This window comes from Urocitellus parryii, unplaced genomic scaffold (assembly GCF_045843805.1).
Source record: "Urocitellus parryii isolate mUroPar1 unplaced genomic scaffold, mUroPar1.hap1 Scaffold_45, whole genome shotgun sequence".
Classification (NCBI taxonomy): Eukaryota; Metazoa; Chordata; class Mammalia; order Rodentia; family Sciuridae; genus Urocitellus; species Urocitellus parryii.
The window spans coordinates 1,576,690-1,596,967 of record NW_027554016.1 but is presented as its reverse complement, the minus strand read 5'-3'; the positions used below and the strand labels follow the sequence as shown (position 1 = coordinate 1,596,967).

General features: G+C 54.2%; 2 pseudogenes; one reads left to right on the top strand and one right to left on the bottom strand.

The window, feature by feature from the left end:
• Window positions 1-495: 495 nt before the first annotated feature.
• Window positions 496-1,186, bottom strand: LOC144252538 (olfactory receptor 2B11-like; annotated as a pseudogene).
• A 13,329-nt stretch (window positions 1,187-14,515) lies between these two features.
• LOC144252523 (putative olfactory receptor 2W6 pseudogene) lies at window positions 14,516-15,460 on the top strand (annotated as a pseudogene).
• The last annotated feature ends 4,818 nt before the right edge of the window (window positions 15,461-20,278 follow it).

Genomic DNA, 20,278 nt, shown 5'->3' with positions numbered 1-20,278 from the left:
AGGCAGCAGCGGGCAGCTCTGCGGTGCTGTGATACAGTTGGCGACTGTGGAGGCTAGCATCCTGTGTTAAGATGATGTGGGATGTATATTTCAAAGAAAGGACTTTGAAAGTTTTCACCATAAATGGTTCATGTTTGAGGTGTCAGCAAACTTTGTTGGAAGGCACCTGGGCAAGGGGAGTGATTGTGGGAAAGGGTTCCAAGGTGGTACTTTCCACTCCATGGGGGTGGGGGCAATGCTGGTCCTTCTGGCTCTGGATAGCCGCGCTGGGCAGTGCCAAGTTGGGCGCAATGGTGCTTAGAGATTTTTGAGTCTAAAGAGTCTTCCCATCACTGGGTGATTGACGAGGGGGAAGGGAGCCCTTCTTCTGTGTTCACAGAGACTCACCTGGGCAGTGCCATGGTGTGTGCAAGCCATTGTTCCAGGAGACAGGCAGAGACCACCACTCCTTAGGACCTGAGCCAGCCCTGGGATGCAACCCCCTCCAGACTGCCTTCACATCCTTGTTCTCAGGGTGTGGAGCAGGGGGTTGGGCAGTGGGGGACCACACAGTAGAAAAGGGACATAAACTTGGTCTGGGTGCTGTTGGTGGGGGGCTGGAGGTATATGAGGATGCCTGGCACAAAGTGCATGAGGACAACCAGCAGGTGGGCGCTGTAGGTGCCCAGTGCCTTGTGCTGCCCTGGGCCCTAGCAATGCAGGTGCAGGAGATGAGCACAAGCAGTGGAGCCATTATGCCAAAAAGGACGGCTCCCAAGGTCAGGACCAGGTCGTTTGCCCTGGTGTCACACAGGCTAGCTTGATCAGGGCAGGCACCTCACAGAAGAAGTGGTCCAGGGTGTGGTGCCCACAGAAGGGGAGCTGGAGGCTGAGTGTGGCTTGGAGCACAGAGTTGGCCAGGCCGCTGGACCAGACTGTGGCAGCCAGCTTCCCACACACCCACGGGCACATGATGAGTGGGTACTGGAGGGGCTGGCAGATTGCCATGTAGAGGTCAAAGTCCATCACCGTCAGTAGGGAACATTCTTGCAGCTTGTCCAGTGGAAGAGGTAGGACTGCGTGATGCAGCTCTCGGAGGTAATCGTCTTCTTGTCCCCCAGAGGTTGGCCAGCATCTGTGGGACGATGGTGCAGGTGACACAGAGGTCCAGCACAGAGAGCTTGCCCAGAAGGAGGTACGTGGGCATCTGGAGTCTGGGCTCCAGCAGGGAGAGAGAGATGGTGGGGCTGTTGCCTGTGAGCTTGAGGATGCAGAGACCAGCATCTCTGTGCAGAGGGGGCGCTCCAGCTTGGTACCTGAGAAGCCCAGCAGGATGGTGCTTCTGGGGAGCTCACACTTTCTCCTCCCATGGCTCTGGCTCTCCACTGGCTGCAGACAAGAGAGGTGAGATGAGCAGGGAGTTTTCATTTCATTGTCTCCATGGCAACACTCTGAGGCCTTCATCATGGTGGTGGGTGGTCCCGTTAGTTTTTGGAGAAGCCCTCCCTGTGTGGGTCTGCTCTGTCAATCTCTGCCTTTGCTGGTGACACTGCAGGAGGGAGACCTGCTGCATCTAAGGCAGACTTCATGTGGAGGTCCATGCTGAGCCCGTGGCCTCACCTGTGCACTTATTCTTTTTATTCCTACTCTTTTTTCTATGACTAAGTTTGTCTCTCAATCTATTCCAAAGCCTTGCTGCTGACCAGAGGGGAAGGGGATTCAGCACTTGGCATGCACATCTCTTCCAGGAAAGGCTCTCGGGGGACAGTGCCTGCTGTCTCCTTCTCTAGCAGTCAGGGGGGGCCCTGTCTCAGGAGGAGGGCTGGTGGCCAGCTACCCTGCAGCTGCCTGGCGCTATGTCCTTCACTGGGAAGAGACAGCTGCAGCTCATTGACAGCAAGCCTCTCTCCCTTTCCTTTTTGCCCCACTGTTTCATTATGGTAAATACAGATAAGATTTTTCCACCTACCTGTTCCTACTGTGTGCCCTGTGGTTTCAGGGTGCAACCCTCTCGCCTTCCACGGCAACCCCCAGCTTCATTGCTTGCATGTGATTCTGACTGCTCTGACTGCATCAGCTAACATGATCATGCCATATATTTAGTTTCACGATTAGCTCATTTTCCTTACACAATGCCCTGAAGTGCATACTGCAGTGCAGGTTGCGAGGTCCTACCTCTTCAGGCCACATAGTACATGTATAAACTTGCTGGTGTGTTACCTGCTGCTAACCCAGAGGTCGCCGGCAGGTTTTGCTGCTGTGAACCGAGCTGCTCAGTGTGTGGTGTGGGGTGCTCTCTGACCTGCTTCAGACTTTGGGGTGCAGTCAACAAGGACAATGTTGAACTGGGAGTCAGGGGACCTGAGGAATCTGGGGAAGAGGCTGTCTGGCAAGCTCCCGTGTAGTTGCCTTTCCACTGCAGTGGACGTGGGTACTGGGTATGCACATCCTCCACAAGCTGGACCCAGGATGGATTGGCTGCCTGAAAGGTGTGGAGCTGAACCTTACCTGGGTACTGGGTATGCACATCCTCCACAAGCTGGACCCAGGATGGATTGGCTGCCTGACACGTGTGGAGCTGAACCTTACCTGGGTCCCCTGTCCTTTCCTGGTGGTGACGTGTGCCTCTGGTCCCTCACATATGGCCATTGCACCTTTTCTTTGGAGAATGTGTATTTGACGCCTTTGCTGGGTTTTGAGACAAGTTTCTGCCCAGCTGGCTGGTCATTAAGTTTCAGGGCACTGTTTATTCTATCATTTCAGGTTTGCCGTGGGTTTTATGTGTGTGTGTTATTAAGTTGACATAGTTTCTATTCCTACTTTTGTGATTTTTTCATTAAAAGAAAGTTGAATTTTGTCAAATTCATCAAATTAGAAAACCTCACATAATTTTTTCTGCTTCCTCTTCTCTTCAAGCACCAACTTGGCTGGCCTTCGTGCACTGGAGCATGCTGTGTCCTGGTGGCCTGCCTGCCTGACCTCGGTGTCCATGCTGTGGGCCTGTTGCGCTTGGCTTCTAGCAGTGGCTGAGGTGCTGCGTCAGTGGTGCTGCAGGGCCTGATTTGCTGTCTGTGCTGTCTTCACCTGGTATTCATGTCTAGGTACAGCTACGTTGTGGGAGGAGAAGAATGTCATCTCTTCAGAGCCTCTGAGAAGACTGTGTCCTTTCCTCACTGGCTGCAGGGCAATGGTCAGAAGTAATCATCCACGTCCAGAAGTTACTGTGCCCGGAGGTGTGGCTGGTGGTGTGTGGGGAATCCCTAGTTACAGCGAACTCTATTTCTACTTCGCTGTTGTCTGTTCCTGGGGGCCTTGTGACCTGGGGGCCCTTGTAGGACCAGTGTCCTTGACGCCTCTTCTTTCTCTCTGCACTCTGAGCCTCCTACCCCTGCAGGACCAGTGTCCTTGACGTCCCTTCCTTCTCTCTGCACTCTGAGCCTCCTGCTCCTCCAACTGCTGTGCTGCACTCATGAGGAGAGGTTTCCAGGGTACCCTGCATGGACCAATCACTTCCCTCTGTCTGCTCTCATTTCCTGCCTTGGCTTGGATCTCCGTATATGACCCATGTGCCTCTGGTGACATCCTGTGCTCATCCTCTGTGGGCTGTCACCTCCTGGGGCTGCTTGGCACTGCCCTCTGTGCAGGGTCTGGGGTCCTCTCCTCAGGTTTTCTCCATGCCCTCCTCCTGCCTGGCTCGGGGACTCTCTCGGGGTGGGGGCGAGACCTCGTGCTCCTGTCTTCTCTCCAGACTTTCCTCTGCCTTCTCTCCCCAGGGGGACACTGCCTGGCATGTGCTCAGAGCTGCCCCAGTCCCTCTGGTGAGCTCTTCCCTCGGGACTGTCCTTTCCCTCTCAGAACTGGCTGTGGATCTGCTCACACACCTCTGTACCATTTTGCACGTGTGCCCTGATCCCAGTCCTCTGCCCTCTGTTCAGAAGTGCAGATTCTAGATCAGCGTGTCCTCACCCAGGTGAAGCCGCTAGGAGTGGGCACTGTGCATCAAGAAAGTTAGGAAGCGCATCACCAGCTCGAAGGGCCAAGGTCACATGTCGTGTTAGAAGAAGAGGAAACAGAATCTTGGGGCTGTGTGCTCACTTCCCAGTGACACAGGCTGGAGACACAGTGGACAGCAGTCCATCAGCTATGTGCAGGCATCCAGAGAGTGCTGGTTGCAGCAGGTGGGTGTGAGTTCTAATCTGCCCACTACAGGGGCAGCAGGTTTTGGGCTGGCTGGGGTGGTGCTGTGCATGGTGGGACCTCTGCATGGCTGAGGAGCACAGTGCTGATGCGCAGAGTCCACATCTGGATCCAGTGGGGCCAGCCTGACACAGGGACCCTAGGGTGTGGGACAGGGAGCGCCAGCCTGGGGCTCTGCTTTCCTGCCCTGGAAAGCAGATGGCATGCCTCCCTCAGGGCGTGCAGACTCACTCTGCTGCGGGTGGCCTGGCAGGAGGAGGCCTGCTGAAGTGACTTCTTTACTCTCCACATGACTTTCCTTTAATATGTAATGACCGCACAGCAAGCCAGGGAAACCACAGCAGCACAGAGCACCCAGTGTGGGCAGGGCAAGGTCAGTGCCTGGTCCCAGTTCTCATGCTCCCCTGTCGCACGGAAGCCCTGACAGTTCAGCTGGGCTGGTACACCTCCGCTCCTGACAGGAATTCTCCCTTACAGTATCCAAACCAAGCTAAACCAAACTTTAGCATGGTCAAATTTGGATAAGTAAGTATCCTATATTTCTGTTAGTTTCTGGTTGATGGACACATTCATTGGTACTGCTCAGGTGCCGCGTGGGGTTCTGAGGAGCAGGGAGCGGGTGGAGTGGGGAAGTCTGGCTGATGGAGATGCGGGTTCCACCTGCTGGCCTCCTCCTGGTGCAGAGGGTGCTTAGCGTCCACTCCTCTGTCATGACTAAACAGCCCAGTGCAGATCTCTCAGCCTTCCCTCTGCCACGGCTGTCATCCATGACTCCTGTCCACAGTCTTCCAGTGTCCCCCCATGGCCGGCAGCACTGCAGCCACCATCCTGCCCTCTCCTCCAAGGTCAGCTCTTTTACGATCTGTATGTGAGGATCAGCACATTTCTCTGCCCTCTCTGTCCGAGTGCCTATTACAAAAGCAACCCTTAAGGTGGCCAGAGTGTGGAGGACAGGTACCCTCTGCTCAGTGGTGGGCAGGGAAATTAGCACAGGCGTTATGGAGAGCGGCATGGAGTTTCCTCACAAAGTTAAGACACAGTGGCTGGGTGACTAGCAGCCAGTTAGGGGACCACAGCCCAGGAGGACATCAGCCAGGGGAGCTTCTGAAGCTGCACCCAAGCTTGACGGCCACTGTGTCCATCAGCAGGAGGGTGGGAGGCTGAGGGCTGTGCACAGTGGCAAGAGGACGATCGTTTCTCCTGGGGCAATGGACAAGCCTGGGACCACCATTTTAAGTGGTGTAAGCCAGGCAGAGAAAGTCAAATGTGATTTTTTTAAGGAATTATCCTTGTTCCATGACACTGTGGGCAACCACTGGGTCAAGTTGGGCCACCAGCTTTGAGGACTAGCAGAAGGAAGGTTCTTGAAAAACGGGAAGGGCCAATGCTCTCTGGATCCCTGCTGCCGTGGTGCTGGCCTTTTATCCCTTCCAGGAGATCCTGCTGTGGAGCAGCACGGATCCCTTCCTCACGCCAGGCTGTGCTCAGTCTGCCCTGCATCCCTTTAAAGGGCACCGGGACCCTGTGCGCACCTACTCGTGGCACCCAGTCCACCTCTGATGTGGCCTCTCTCTGTTTCCTGTCCCACCAACCTCCCCTTGCTGTTGGCTCTGAGCACACACAGGGGCATAGGTCCAGCCAGGGTCCTCCTCCCCCCCTTGTGTACCAGGGGAGGCTGCTCCCATCATGCCCAACACAGCCCCTCTCCTGGTCAGACCGCCCAGCCCTGCTGTTTGTGGCGCCCATGCTCAGTGTGTCCTTCCATCACAGAGCCGTTCTGCCTCCCAACACTGCTGGAGTAGATGCTGGGTAAGCTCCCCAGAAGCTGTCCTAATGTTCATCATCACTATAAAATGTCGCATGTTGCTGTGTTGCTCTGTGATGACTGACACACCTAGGCCACGTGTAGGCAGCAGGCCAGGTGGGTAGCATGTCTGTCCCCTGTCTGGAAATTTCTCCTGCCTTTCTGCACGTTGGAGCCCTTCTCACTAGAGCACCTTCTCTCCTCCACAGTGGCAGCGGGAGTCCCTCAGCTCTTGCCCAGGTGGCCTCCTGTAGGGCGTTGCTGGCTCCTCCACAGCTCACTTGCAGATGGCATTTCTTCCACGTTTCATGTGGCTTCTTTGCCACCCGACGTTTCACACTTGGTTGGAATCAGATTGAGCATCCTGCCTGCCTCCTGCTGTGTGACACTGGTCCAGTGCTCTGGGCTTGCATGGGGTCCACATGGGCTCTTTGTGCTTCTGTCTGCTCTCAGGAGTCTAGGCTACTGCCTTTTCCTCTGTCAGCAGCTTCCATAGATGCTCGCCTCCTTCACTCCTGTTTTTTTCTTGGGTCTGCAAGCTGCTGTGCTGAGAGGGAAGATAGAGCCTAGGAAGGCTTTTCCGTCCCCTTGCTCGCCTCGCCCGCCTGTCCTGGGTGAGAGTCCTGCAGTGGTGTGGAGCCACCAGGAGAAAGGAGGGGGCCTGCTCTCATGCCCAGCCTGGCCCTGACCGCCCTACCTGGAGGGGGAGAAGCAGGAGTTGAGCAGAGTGACAGCCCGCCCTAGACACAGAGCCCTTGCTCAGGAGATGTGTGACTCTTCAGAGGATCTGGGATCCTGCGGTGGTGACTCTAGAATTTAAACAAGAGAGAGAATTTTTTGTTCCACTGAGCCTCCTGAGGGTTAGTGTGTGGCTCCTCTGGGGTCTGAGCCACGGGCAAGCAGATAATTAGTTCAAGGTCCAAGTTTGCAGGAAGGTGCCTCCAGGGGGAGTCATGTCTCACTCATTATTCTGAGAATAGTCCTCCCCCGGGGTGCATGGCTGAAAGTGAAGGAAGTCTCTTCACACAGCAAAGCTCTCACCCCAGGGGCTCAGCAGTCTGAGGCCACCTCGTGTCCCTGTGTGGCTCCCTACCAGAGCAGCAGAGGGAGCTGTGTCTAGCACAGGGAGCCACTCCAAGTCCCCAGAGGCTCCCACCCAAGTACTTCCTGGGCCTGGCATGGCTTCTGCATGAGATGAGCTGGGCATGTCCAGGGTAAGGTGACTGAGGACAGGTGTCATTATTCATGACTGGCGAAGCAGCTCGTGGCTCCAGTGAGAACCCAGCATCTCTGCCCGTCACCATGGGCAGCCATTGCCTCTGGTGAAGCCATGGCCTCTGGGGCAGCCACGGCCTCTGGAGCAGACTCAGCCTCTGGAGCAGCCTCAGCCTCTGGGGAAGCCACAGCCTCCAGGGCATCTCTGGACTCTGGTGAAGCCACGGCCTTTGTTAAAGCCACAGACTCCAGGGCAGCCATGGACTCTGGGGCAGCCTCAGCCTCTGGGACAGCCATGGACTCTGGAGCAGCCACAGCCTCTTGTGAAGCCACACTTTCAGGGCAGCCGTGTCCTCTGGGGCAGCCCTGGCCTGTAGGCCAGCCACAGTCTCTGGGCAGCTGGGCCTCTGGTGAAGCAGGCTCCGCAGGGCCTTAGCTGGAGCTGTGCTTCCCTCACACTGGCCACCACACTCACTCCTGGGCTCCCATTGTGGCTGTCACCCTTCAGCGTCCCTGGGAGAGCAGACACTGCCTGGCTTGGTCTGTGAAGGCTTTGTTGACTGTGAGGGCTGTACTTGCTATGGGGGCTCCTGGTGAACCAGTGCAAGCCCAGCACGGAGAGCACTGTCACAGTGTCACCACTGGGCCTCAGTGCACATGGAGGCACATTCCTGGATCTCCCGACTTGCCCCATTTCCTGAAAGGTGACATGGGTTTGACTCATGAGACGCCTTTCTACCCCACTATTCAGCATGGGGCTGGGTCAGGTGAAGCTATGTAGAGATGGCAGAGATCCCTGCAGGTGTCACCACACAGGCAACAGTGAGTCCCTCCCAGTGTCCCCACACATAGACCAGCCAACCTTACAGGTGTCCCCACACAGGGTCTGGCCAACCCCTCCAGATCCCCACATGGAAAGTTAGGCTACATACAATCCACATAAGTGTGAGTGAGGAGCAGCCGGTCCATGTGCTTTACAGAATTCCACCCAAGCCTCTGTCCCCATGAGGAGTGCTAATCATTCTTCCACTCAGCCAGCTGTCTCTCCATCTCTGTCCATCTTGTGTCATCTGTCACCTATCTGATATGTATGTCATCTGTCTTCTCTCTATCCATCTCCGTCATCTATCATGTGTCCCCCTCCCCTGTCCATCATGTGTTGTCTGCCTATCTATCCCTCCATCCATCCTCCAGCTCCTGTGTCTACATCATCTGTCATCCATCTATCCAGATCCATCATCTTGTATGGGTCATCTGTGACATGTCTATCTGTTAGGGTCTGTAAACAAGTCAAGATGGCGCCCGGCATTTTGCCAGAGGGAGTGGTTTGTGAAGTAATGCCAGTAAGTGTGGAGATTCCTTATAGGTTGACTGCTGTACCTAGTTTATGTTAATTAAGATAAGCTGTGTGGAATGTATAAATACCCCTCCTGTCCTACAATAAACGGCTCCCACTCCAGCTGTATCAATGTACGCAAGTTGTTCATCACCCCCCGGCTATTTTGCCCAGCCAGCCGGGCTGCAGCATCTAATCATCTGTCATCAGTGATCCATCCATCCATCCACCCATCCATGCACCCTGTGTCTATCCTCTAGCTCTGATCTCTGTATCACCTGCCATTGTCTATCATCCCTGTCTCTCCTCTGTCTTCCATCCATCTCTGGTCTTTCTCCCACCCTGTGGGAGGTTGCAAGCTGGTGTGTGTGCTGTGGGCTGGGGTCTGCAGATGGAGTCTTCGCTCCACTGAGCTTGCATTCTGGTTGGAAGGGACTCACAGCTGGTGAGGGAAATCAGGAGGCGTAGAAGGCAGTTTCCCATTCTGGTGGGAGCCCTGAACCCATAATGACAGCACAGAGGGGCACTGGGAACCACAGTAAGGGTGTGCAGGGCAAGACTCATGGAGCAGGTGACATCTGGGCTGAAGCCAAGACTCGAAGAACAGCCAGAGAGAAAGGCAGGGCCCAAACATGGAGGCAGCAGTAGCTTACTGTAGGCTTTCCATTTAACTTTGTTTTGGAATCGCTTGCACATTTCAGTCAGGTTTTAAGAGCAATAATTCAAGTCCAGTATAGCCTCTGCCCCATTCACATACTTTTCTCTTTCTATTTTTTTTTTTTTTTGTGTGCTGGGAATGAAACCCAGAGCCTCACATATCCTGGTAAAGTACTCCACCATGGAGCTACAGTCCAGCCTTTTTTAGTTTTTATTTTGAGACAGGGTCTACCTAGTTGCTGAGGCAGGACTAATACTTGCAATCCTCCTGCCTCAGCCTCCCAAGTAGCAGGGATTGCAGGCCTGTGCCATCTTGCCTAGCAAGAGCCAAATCCATGTATAAGTTTAAGGGCGTCATTCTCTCCCTTCCTTAAGACTATCCATCATCCAGTTTGTTTACCTCTTTGTGAGCCTTTGTTATTTTCTGTATTTTTCTTTGGAGCTTTCTGATAGGTTTGTGCCGATGTTTCATTTGCATCTGAATTTGCATTTGCCTAATGACTAGTATCCCCAACACATGACGTATCTTCTGTGGTGAGACACCTCCTCCTGACATTTGACCATTTTCTAATTGGATTAAACTGAATACTTTTGAGAGAGCTTCATATATTCTAGACACCAGACCTCTGTTATAGTTTGAAAATGTTTTTCCTTTCTATAGCTTGCCTTTTAAGCCTCTTAGTCATATCTTTTCCTAGGCGAGTTTTGATTTGGGTTAAGCCCAATCAATAACCTTTCCTTTTGTGGGTTGCTGAGAGTCAAGTCTAAGAATTTTTTTTTGCCTCTTCCTGGGTCCTGAAGGTTTCCTCACCTTCTTCTTTTAAAATTACATACCTTTACAGTTTACATTGAAGCCCACAACACATTCAATTCCTTGAGCTGTGTGGTCCATTTGCATCCAAGTTCATGGTCCAGAATGTTTGGTCATACAGGAGACCTATGTTGAGGCCCTGGGTGTCCTCAGTGCCAGTGTTTGTCCTCAGGCTGTGTCTTCTCCCCAGAATTGCTCCTAACCTCTCGGGAGCTCCAGCCCACGTGGGGAGCTCGCTCCAGGCCCTGGCAGTCTTTGTGGGTTGCTCCCCTCCCTGCTCCAGTCCTGTGACTCTGTACACACTCTTGGAGTCAGGTAGGCTGCTTCCCTCCTCTGTGTTCCTTATCTTTTCAGAGTTACTCACTATTGGCCTTTCTGGTTTATTTTCCTTTCCTTAAAAAAATGTAGAATAATCTTGTCTGTAGCTACAAATTGGAAGGGGTGTGGTTTGGGGTAAGAATGGTGTTGAGCCTGTGTGGGGGACAGCTGGCACTTGGGTTGTCTTGAATCTACCAAGGCTGGAGGCCTCTGCGGATTGAAATCTTGGGGGGTTCTTTCCATCTGGGTCTTGGTTTTCAGCCTGCGGGTTCTATGCATGCTTCCTTTTACATTTGTGAGGCTTATGCTAATTTTTTATATTTGGGAGCTTAGTGCTTCCTCCCTGGGGGTCCTTGAGAACACCATAGTTCCTGGGGTCCCACGGGCTTGGCTCTGTAAACAAGCTGACACCAGCCTCCTCAGGTCCCCAGGTGCCTCATTTCCCAAGCTACAGGAGATGAAAGCCACCTTTCCTGCCCCTATGTGAGCCAGTGCCATGGTGTCCCTGGCTATGCCTGGGACTCAGCCTGCTTCCCCACCTCAGGCTACTTCCTCATGGAGGCCCCTTTTCCTCCATGCAGGGACCTGCCACTGTGAGACAAAGGCATTTTGATCTGAAATGTGGGTCCAGGCCACCCCACCTGCTGAGCTAAGGTGAGACTCTGGCCACTCCTGCCTCAGGAAGTGATTTCTCCTCCTCCTTCTGCTGCTGAGAGCTCCACCAACTCGTCTTCAGGTCAGATGTCATTTTTCTGTTTGATTTTCTATCAGAGTTGTCACTGAAGTTGCCTTTGGAAGACCCAGAATTGGCTGCTCATTCTGGAGAAGTCTCCCCTGATCTCTGGAATTGAGGGAAGAAGGGCTTCAGAACCTCAGGTCCTCAACTTTCCCGGAATAAGAAGGGTGAGGACTTTGAATTTTTGTGTGTGTGTGTGGAAATGAGGCTCAGGTCTGACTCTCTACTGAAATCATCTTTGTGATGGCTTCTATTAGGGCTTATATTGGTTAGTGTGCATCAGAGTAGGGAGCTTCCCAACCCCGACTTCTCATTTGGAACTCCATTTTTGAGAAAGATAATGCATCTGATTCAAAAAAGATAGAACACACTGATTTCTACAATGAATCGTAGGCATATAAAGATGATTCTGTTCTACTTGTTTGCCTTGTCCCTGCTGGGCCAACCCAGGGTGCCCCTGGAGACTAGAGGCACACATAAAACCACACTCTTGTGTGGGAGAGGAGCCAGGTTGAACAGAAAGCTCTGTTCTTCTGTATCAGCATAGAGAGAGCTTCTCTGTGATTGTGAAAAGAATCACAGGCTTTCCTCTAGAGATGGCTGAGCCTAAGGGAGCTCTCTGTAGACATGTAAGTGCAGGTTGGTGAGGGAAAGGTGACAAATGACAGCAGCCACAGCCCTATAGCACGAAAAGGATGGGAAAGGAGGAAGTGCAGAGCAGGGGACCTGAGCCCTGGGCTTGGCTGCCATAGGACCTGAGAGAGTGCAGAGAGGGGACCTGGGCCCTGGGCTTGGCTGGTACAGGACAGGAGGGAGTACAGAGCAGGGGACTTGGGCCCTGAGCTTGGCTGGCACAGGGCAGGAGGTAGTGCAGAGCAGGGCACCTGAGCCCTGGGCTTGGCTGTCACAGGACAGGTTAGAGTGCAGAGCAGGGGACCTGAGCCCTGAGCTTGTCTGGCACAGGACAGGAGGGAGTGCAGAGCAGGGGACCTGAGCCCTGGGCTTGGCTGCTATAGGACAGGAGGGAGTACAGAGCAGGGGACCTGAGCCCTGGGCTTGACTATCACAGGACAGGAGGGAGTGCAGAGCAGGGGACCTGAGAACTGGACTTGGCTGCCATAGGACAGGGGGGAGTGAGGAGAGGGGACCTGAGCCCTTAGCTTTGCTGGCATAGAACAGGAGGGAGTGCAGAGAGGGGACCTGAGCCCTGAGCTTGGCTGGCACAGGACAGGTTAGAGTGCAGAGCAGGGGACCTGAGCCCTAAGCTTGGCTGGCATAGGACAGGAGGGAGTGCAGAGCAGGGGACCCGAGCCCTGGGCTTGGCTGGCACAGGACAGGAGGGAGTGCAGAACAGGGGACCTGAGCCCTGGATTTGGCTGCTATAGGAAGGAGAGGAGTGAAGAGAAGTGGACCTGAGCCCTGAGCTTGGCTGGCACAGGACAGGAGGGAATGCAGAGCAGGGGACCTGAGCTCTGGGGTTGGCTGGCACAGGACAGGAGGGAGTGCAGAGCAGGGGACCTGGGCCCTGGGCTTGGCTGGCACAGGACAGGAGGGAGTGCAGAACAGGGGACCTGAGCCCTGGGTTTGACTGCTATAGGAAGGAGAGGAGTGAAGAGAAGTGGACCTGAGCCCTGAGCTTGGCTGGCACAGGACAGGAGGGAGTGCAGAACAGGGGACCTGAGCCCTGGGCTTGGCTGCTATTGGAAGGAGGGAGTGCATAGAGACAGGAATGGCCAGAGAGAGTCTCACTTTAGCTCAGTAGGTGGTGTGGCCTGGACCCACATTTCAGATCAATGCCTTTGTCTCACAGTGGCTGGTCCCTGCATGGGGGAAAAGGGGTCTAAAAATTCCTAAATAAGAATGTGCAGTATATCTGAAATATAAACAGTTCCCCTACTCTTTGTTGTTAATTTCTATCTATTAAAGCCTAGAAAGCCCTGGTCTGTCCTCCATGAGTTGGTGTGGTTGGAGCATAACCTTAGGTCAGAGAATCAAGTCCCATTCACCAACCCAATTTCAGAACATTAGGCCGAAGTTTCCATATTGAGTTCACATTTATTATTTCATACCAATGAAACTACTAAAGGAATTTGACATTTTCATAGCTCCTTTGCAATTTCATGACTGTCAACTAAACACCTGGGCAGGATGCGAGTCAGAGGACTATGCATGGTGGCCACCTCACACTGATGTAATAAAGCATGGAGGAAAAATGTTTTTAAAAGACCTGAGGTCACCTTGCAATTTTGGCTCAGGAGTGGCAGTCTAAGTGACAGCCATTGCTAAATAATTTATGTAGTTTGTCATCGCCAGTCCTTGGGTCTCTCCATGGGGTGCAATTTAGCAATGGGTCTGTGGATACCGAAGCTCAGCTGCTCTTCATACTCGACGCTTGCAAAGTGTGCCTGTGAAAGTCTCCCGGTTCTTTAGCACTTGTCTGCCCCTTTCCTACCCCTTTGTGTGGCTTAGCTGGGGATCTGGTGTCTAAACTGTTGGATTCAAACTTAGGCATCCCCACCACAGCTTCAGCCAGGCAGAGTTTGCAGACTCCACCATGAGGGCCGACAGGTAGGGCAGCAGCCACAGGCACACAGGGGTCCTTCAAAATGCTTCTGTACTCCCATGTCCACTGTCCTGTGTTGCCTGGTGTCACTTGCTACTACTGTCTCAGGGGAGGCCTTCCTCAGTAGCTATTGGCACTATTAGGCAGGGTCCCCTTCACAGCCCTTATCTTAGACAACTGTAGCCCTGGAGGCTGTAGGTGGCCAAGGTATAAGCCCACTGTCACCAGGCATGTAGACATGGGAGGTATGGATGGGAACCTAAAAGCCCTGTCCTCTTTCCATCTTGCATGAGGAAAGCCAACACACAGGATGCCAAGCTGGGTTGTAGGTCATGTATTGCAGAGGCGGAATCACACCTGTCACCTCAAGAATTATTGGGTCCTGTTTTGATACAATGGCCTGCTATTCAAGGTGGCCTCGTGTCTGCATTCGCGAAGTCCCTGAGCGTCGCCCCTGAGTTTGACCTCTGTACCTGGGCACATCCTGCTGGCTCTTGTGGGAGCATCCTGCTCAGTGGGCCACAGGTCACATTCCTTCTGTGAACACAGCCAGAGCCTGGTTCTCAGGTCATGGCCTCCGTTAACATAGGAGCAGCTGCAGGGCTCTCCCCACCCATTGGGAGCCACTGGCCAACACCCAGCCCTCGACAACTCTTCTGGCTGAGCTTCTGACCCGCCTTAGTCATCACATGCCTGTACTGTTCCCCAAGGCGGCAGGCTCCAGGGCAGATCCATGCCCCGCCTGGGAGTCAGGCACACTGCCCTGAACATAATGGGCATCTGTAGGTGTACACTCAGAGGTGAACTCTCTTGAGTGCACAGCCTGGTGCAGCGGGCAGGGGGCCATGCTGTGTTCTCTTACCAGTGACCTCGATGTTTCTGCACACAGTGGGGTGGCCATGGGGAGCGGCAAGGACAGCTCCCTCCAGGCGTTCATACTGGTGGGCTTCTCTGACCGGCCTCGACTGGAGAGGGTCCTGTTTGCCTCTGTCTTGGTCTTCTATGTCCTGGCACTGGTGGGCAACGCTGCCATTGTCCTCTTGTCCCTCGCGGATGCCAGGCTCCACAAGCCCATGTACTTCTTCCTTGGGAACCTGTCCTTCCTGGACCTCTGCTTCACCACCAGCATTGTGCCCCAGCTGCTGTGGAACCTCTGGGGCCCAGACAAGACCATCAGCTACCACGGCTGCGTGGCCCAGCTCTACGTCTACATGGTGCTGGGCTCCACCGAGTGCGTCCTCCTGGCTTTCATGTCCTACGACCGCCACGTGGCCGTCTGCCGGCCCCTGCAATACATGGTGCTCATGCACCCCCGCCTCTGCCTGCAGCTGGTCGCTGTGGCCTGGGGCTGCGGCTTTCTGAATGCCTTCGTCATGTGTCCTCAGACCATGCGGCTCTCACGCTGTGGGCACCGCAGGGTGGACCACTTTCTCTGTGAGATGCCGGCTCTCATCGCCATGTCCTGTGAAGACACCATGCTGGTGGAAGCCTGTGCCTTTGCCCTGGGGGTGGGGCTTCTGCTGGTGCCCCTGTCCCTGATCCTCGTCTCGTACGGCACGATCGCAGCCGCAGTGCTGAGGATCAGATCGACCGCCGGGCGCAGGAAGGCCTTCAGCACCTGCTCCTCCCACCTGCTGGTGGTCTCTCTATTCTACGGGACCATCATCTACATGTACCTGCAGCCGGCCAACAGCTACTCACAGGACCAGGGCAAGTTCCTCACACTCTTCTACACGGTGGTCACACCCAGCGCCAACCCCCTCATCTATACCCTGAGGAACAAGGATGTGAAGGGGGCAGTGGCCAGGCTCCTGGGCTGGGAGAAGGGGTCTGGGGAAGCTTAAGTGAGCAGCACTTGCATCTGGCTGCTGAGTGCAGTGCCCTCGTCCACATCCTCAGGCCAGTGGTATTCTGTGGAGGCAGGCTGGGGCGGATATACATCATGAGATATCTCAAATTCACACTTGAGTCTCAAGTACAAATGTGACATCCATCTGTGTTTCCTGTGTGCACATACACACATAGCCTCAAAGTCTGTGTAGGCATTCAGATCACCTGTGTCACCACAGGCTTGCAGGTCCCGGGCGGGGTTTCCATGGTTGGGTGGTGATGGTGCTGAGGAGGTTTTGGGTTTTGGAGCATTGGGACACGGGGAGCTCAGAATGGGGTGCATGATCCATGCGGAGGACTTGCTGGAGCTGTTCCCAGTCACCTGAGCCACCAAGTGAGGCAGACAACACAGTGGCTCAGGGTTCTAGTATGGCTCTCGCTGCCAGGTCTGGGTGGGACCAGCTGCCAGCTCTAGGAGCTCTGCTCCACAATGGCAGGGGACTTGTCATCCGCCCTGTCCCACAAGCACCAGGCAGTTTGCAACTACATCCTAGGTGTCAAAGAGAGACAGTGAGCAGCCTTTCTCAGCACCCCTGTGCCCACAACTGTGGTCGCATTTCCAATGGACATCTGGGCATGCAGGGAGAACAGCCTCTGCCCAGGCTGTCCTCATGAGCCGGGAGTGGCCTTTTAGGTGCATCTTCTGGAAGGGAGGACTGGGGGTCGTGGCCTCTCTCCTTGGCTGTTCTCACAGCAGAGTGCTCCCAGGAGGGCTGAGCAGCCAAGGGCCTAGAAGGAGCCGGGCAGATGATCTTCATTCGAGGGGACCGATGACCTTGGTCTCCTGGGGAGGTTCCTGGCCAACCTCACCAGACATGGTGCTGTTGGCGATCTTACAAGGTCAGTGCAGCCGGACGTCACTAAGAGCAGCGCCGCAGCAGCAGGTGCCTCAGAGCCTGAGGATGTGACTTCCCGGCTCCGCAGCCCCGGAGTGCAAGACCACGGCTGGGCAGGCGTCTGTTAAAGGCTCCCCCCAGTCTCCAGTGACAGACAGACCTGGGAGTTGTCGTGTTGGGGATAGTCAAAGTTGACTCCTCTCTTTCCCCAAGCCTTCTTCCCATGTACTGAACCATGAGCTCCCTCGGGGGGTGGGAGTGACCAGAGAGCCTCAGCCCACCCTGTTCCTTGCTCAGCAGCATCCCTCCGCTGACTGTTCCAGGTGAACGGATGGTCCCTTTCATAGACTAGCCTTATTCTAAGTCCTGGCTTTCGTTTAACCCTGGAGGGGTACAAAATCCAGGAGCAGAGAGTGTGTCGGGAGATGGGTTCACACTGAGAGCCACCTGACCCCCAGCCAGGCTCAGTGGCTTTAACCTATAATGACTCCGCCGGGCTCCCTGGCTGGAAACCGCTGATCCCACCCTTCCGAGGAACCATCCGTGGATGAATTGCTTGGAGAAGGGGCCTGGAGAGCACCCGTGGGGACACTTATCTGGGAAGGTGCTGTGCCAGTGCCCAGGGGCAACTCCATTCCTCTGGGTGAGATGGAGCTGAGGGGCTGGGAATCTCAGCGGCATGGCTGCCAGTCAGTGAACAGCAGCACTTGGGACCCCTCCTCTTAAGTTAGTGGAGCTGAGAGTGTGGCCGCAGGTGTGCCCTTCCAGATGGCCTGGTGTGGGATTCCGTTTGTCCTTGGCTTAGAGAAGATACCAGCAAGGGAAGGAAACCCTTATCTCAAGCTCAGGGCAGATTCTGCTGCAGAGCTTACTGAGACCCTCTCTGAAGCTGTGGGTGACGGAATTCTCTAGACTGTCTCCTGGCTGCACAGGGAGGAGGCTCTGTGCTGGTGGCATTTCTTGTCACGCAGGGATAAATGCAGCTGGTGTCACGGCCACACTGCTGTGCTCAGTGGGTGGACTCCTCATCTGGCTCCTCCTTGGATCTGTTTGGTTTTGGTTGGTTTGGCTTAAGGGACCCTGCCTAAGGAGCATCTCAGAAGCACCACCGCAAGTGTTTTGTTTGTGGAAGTTTGTGTGGGAATGAGTTGTCACTTATACACTACTCTCTGTTCCTTTGGATACACGCCCAGGAGCGGAACTGCTGGATCCCAGGGGCTGCCGTTCTCTGCTGTGGCTGTGCTCACAGCACCCAAGGGTTCCCTTTTCTTTGCCCCCTGCTGACATTTATTACTTTCTGTCTTTTTGATAATGACCATTCTAACAAGCATGAGGTGACATCTCACGTGGTCTTAACTTGCGTTGCCCTGATGGTCAGTGGTTCTGAAGGTTTTGTATACATGTTGGGCATTTGAATGCTCCTTGTTAGAAATATCTATTTTGAGAAATACCTATTTAGATCCTCCTCTCATTTTTGAATCAAATTACTTGTTTTCTTCCTGTTGAGCTTTTTGGGTTCTGTGTGTGTCTGGGATTCTGATCCCTGTCAGGTGTGGCTTGCAGGTGCGCTCTCCAATTCTGTCCTCCTTTGCTGTTGATTGGGTCCTCTGCTGTGCAGAAGCTTGTCAGTCTGATGGAATTCTGTTCATTTCCACATTTGTTGCCTGTGCTTTTGGGGTTCTATCCAAAAAGTTATTGTCATGGAGCTTTTAATCTATGTTTTCTTCCAGCTATTCTCCACTTTTGGGTCTCACATTTAAGATCTCTAATCTCTTTCCTAAATTATGAAATTAAGAAAATATCTGACACACACCTCTGCAGCTGGGTGTGAGAAACCAAGGTAGGGATGACGTAGGAGGCCATGGTCCATTTCTATTGGTGGGGGCACTGTGTCCAGATTTGGCCAAGCAGAGTGGGCTAGGCTTCCCTGAGCTCAGGGCCAGGTACAGAGTGGGCTAGGCTTCCCTGGGCTCATGGCCAGGTGCACAGTGGGCTAGGGTTCTCTGAGGCTCAGATCCAGGTGTAGAGTGGGCTAGGGTTCCCTGAGCTCAGGGCCAGGTACAGAATGGGCTAGGGTTCCCTAGGCTCAGGGCCAGGTGCAGAGTGGGCTAGGCTTCCCTGGGGCTCAGGGCCAGATGCAGAGTGGGCTAGAGTTCCCTGGGCTCAGGGCCAGGTGTAGAGTGAGCTAGGGCTCCCTGGGTTCTGGGCCAGGTGCAGAGTAGGCTAGGGTTCCCTGGGTTCTGGGCCAGGTGCAGAGTTGGCTAGGGTTCCTGGGGCTCATGGTCAGGTGCAAAGTGGTGTAGATTTCCCTGGGCTCAGGATCAGGTGCAAATTGGGCTGGGACTCCCTGGGTTTAGGGCCAGGTACAGAGTGGGCTAGGGTTCCCTAAATTCAGTGCCAGGTGTAGAGTGGGCTAGGGTTCCCTGGGGCTCAGGTCCAGGTGCACAGTGGGGTAAGGTTCCCTGAGTTCTTGGCAAGTTGCAGAGTGGGCTAGGGTTGCTTGGGTTCAAGAGCCAGGTGTAGAATGGGCTAGGGTTCCCTGGGGCTCAGGGCTAGGTACAGAGTGGGCTAGGGTTCCCTTGGTTCAGGTCCAGGTACAGATTGGGGGTAGGGTTCTCTGGATCTCATAGCTAAGTACAGAGTAGGGTAAGATTTCCTGGGGCTCAGGGGCAGATGCACAGTGGGCTAGGGTTCCCTGGATTCAAGGTCCAGGTACATAGTGGGGGCTATGATTCCCTTGCGTAAGACCAGCTGCACAGTTTAGGGTTCCTGGGTTCAGGTTTAGGTGCATGGTTTGCAAGAGTGTCCTGGGCTAAGGCCAGGTTCAGAATGGCTAGGGTTCCCTCAGCTCAGGGCCAGATACAGAATGGGGTAGGGTTTTATGGGGTTCAGAGTTGGGTAGGGTCCAAGGGCCTTCCTTGTACAGAGTGGGCTAGGGTGTTCTGAGCTAAGGCCAGGTTCAGAGTGTGCTAAGTTTCCCTGGGTTTTGGGCCAGGCACAGAGTGGGGTAGTGTTCCCCCGGGGCTCAGGGCCACGTACAGAGTAGGCTAAGCCAGGTACAGAGTGGGCTAGCGTTTCCTGACCTAAGGCCAGATGTACAGTGAGGTAGGATCCCCTGGGCTCAGGGACAGATGAAGTGTAGGCTAGGGTTCCCTGTTTTCCAAGGCCAGGTGCAAAATGGGGTAGAGCTCCCTGGTTTCCAGGGCCAGGTACAATGTGGCTAGGGTTCCCTGGGCTCAAGGCCAGGTGCAGAGTGGCTAGGGTTCCCTGGGCTCAGGGCCAGGTACCCCCTTGGGTAAGGATTCCCTTAGGCTCAGGGCCCTGGGTTGGTGTGTCTGTGCCTGTCAGTGTGTTTTACCTGTTTCCCTGAGCTCTTTTGCTTCCATAGGTCAGTCCCTAAAGATTAAAACTCATGCAAACTTTCCCTCCAGCCTGTGGATACAAATCTGTGGAAACTGGTCTCTGTGATTTGATTTTTAATAGTAAAAGTTAGCAATGTTATTATGGAGACAAGATCTCCACTGGGGCCTGCAAGTCCGGCTTCTACCTCTGCTGCATTAGCTCTCAGCTCACGCATACTCTGACAGATCTGGAGTTTCCTTCAGGTTGTGGTGAGCTGTCACTCCGGTGGCTGTCTCTGTCTCTTCGCATCAGACACATGCAATCGAACCAGGCTGCTCAGCCATGTTCCCACCAAGAGCTTGTGCTCTGAACTTTTGGGACCTTTCACAGGGAAGTGAGTCTTTCTCACCTCTGAGCAGGGCCTTCCACCTTCCTGACATGAATTTGCTTTGGGGAAAGGAGAGAAAATGGAATTTCAAGTGTACGCTATAGTGCAGGTCTGAGGGCTCTGGCCTCGTGCTGTTGCCAAGGAGGAAGGCTAGGATTCCAGGTCACGGGTAGACCTGCAGAGATGAACTCATGCTCCATCCCAAA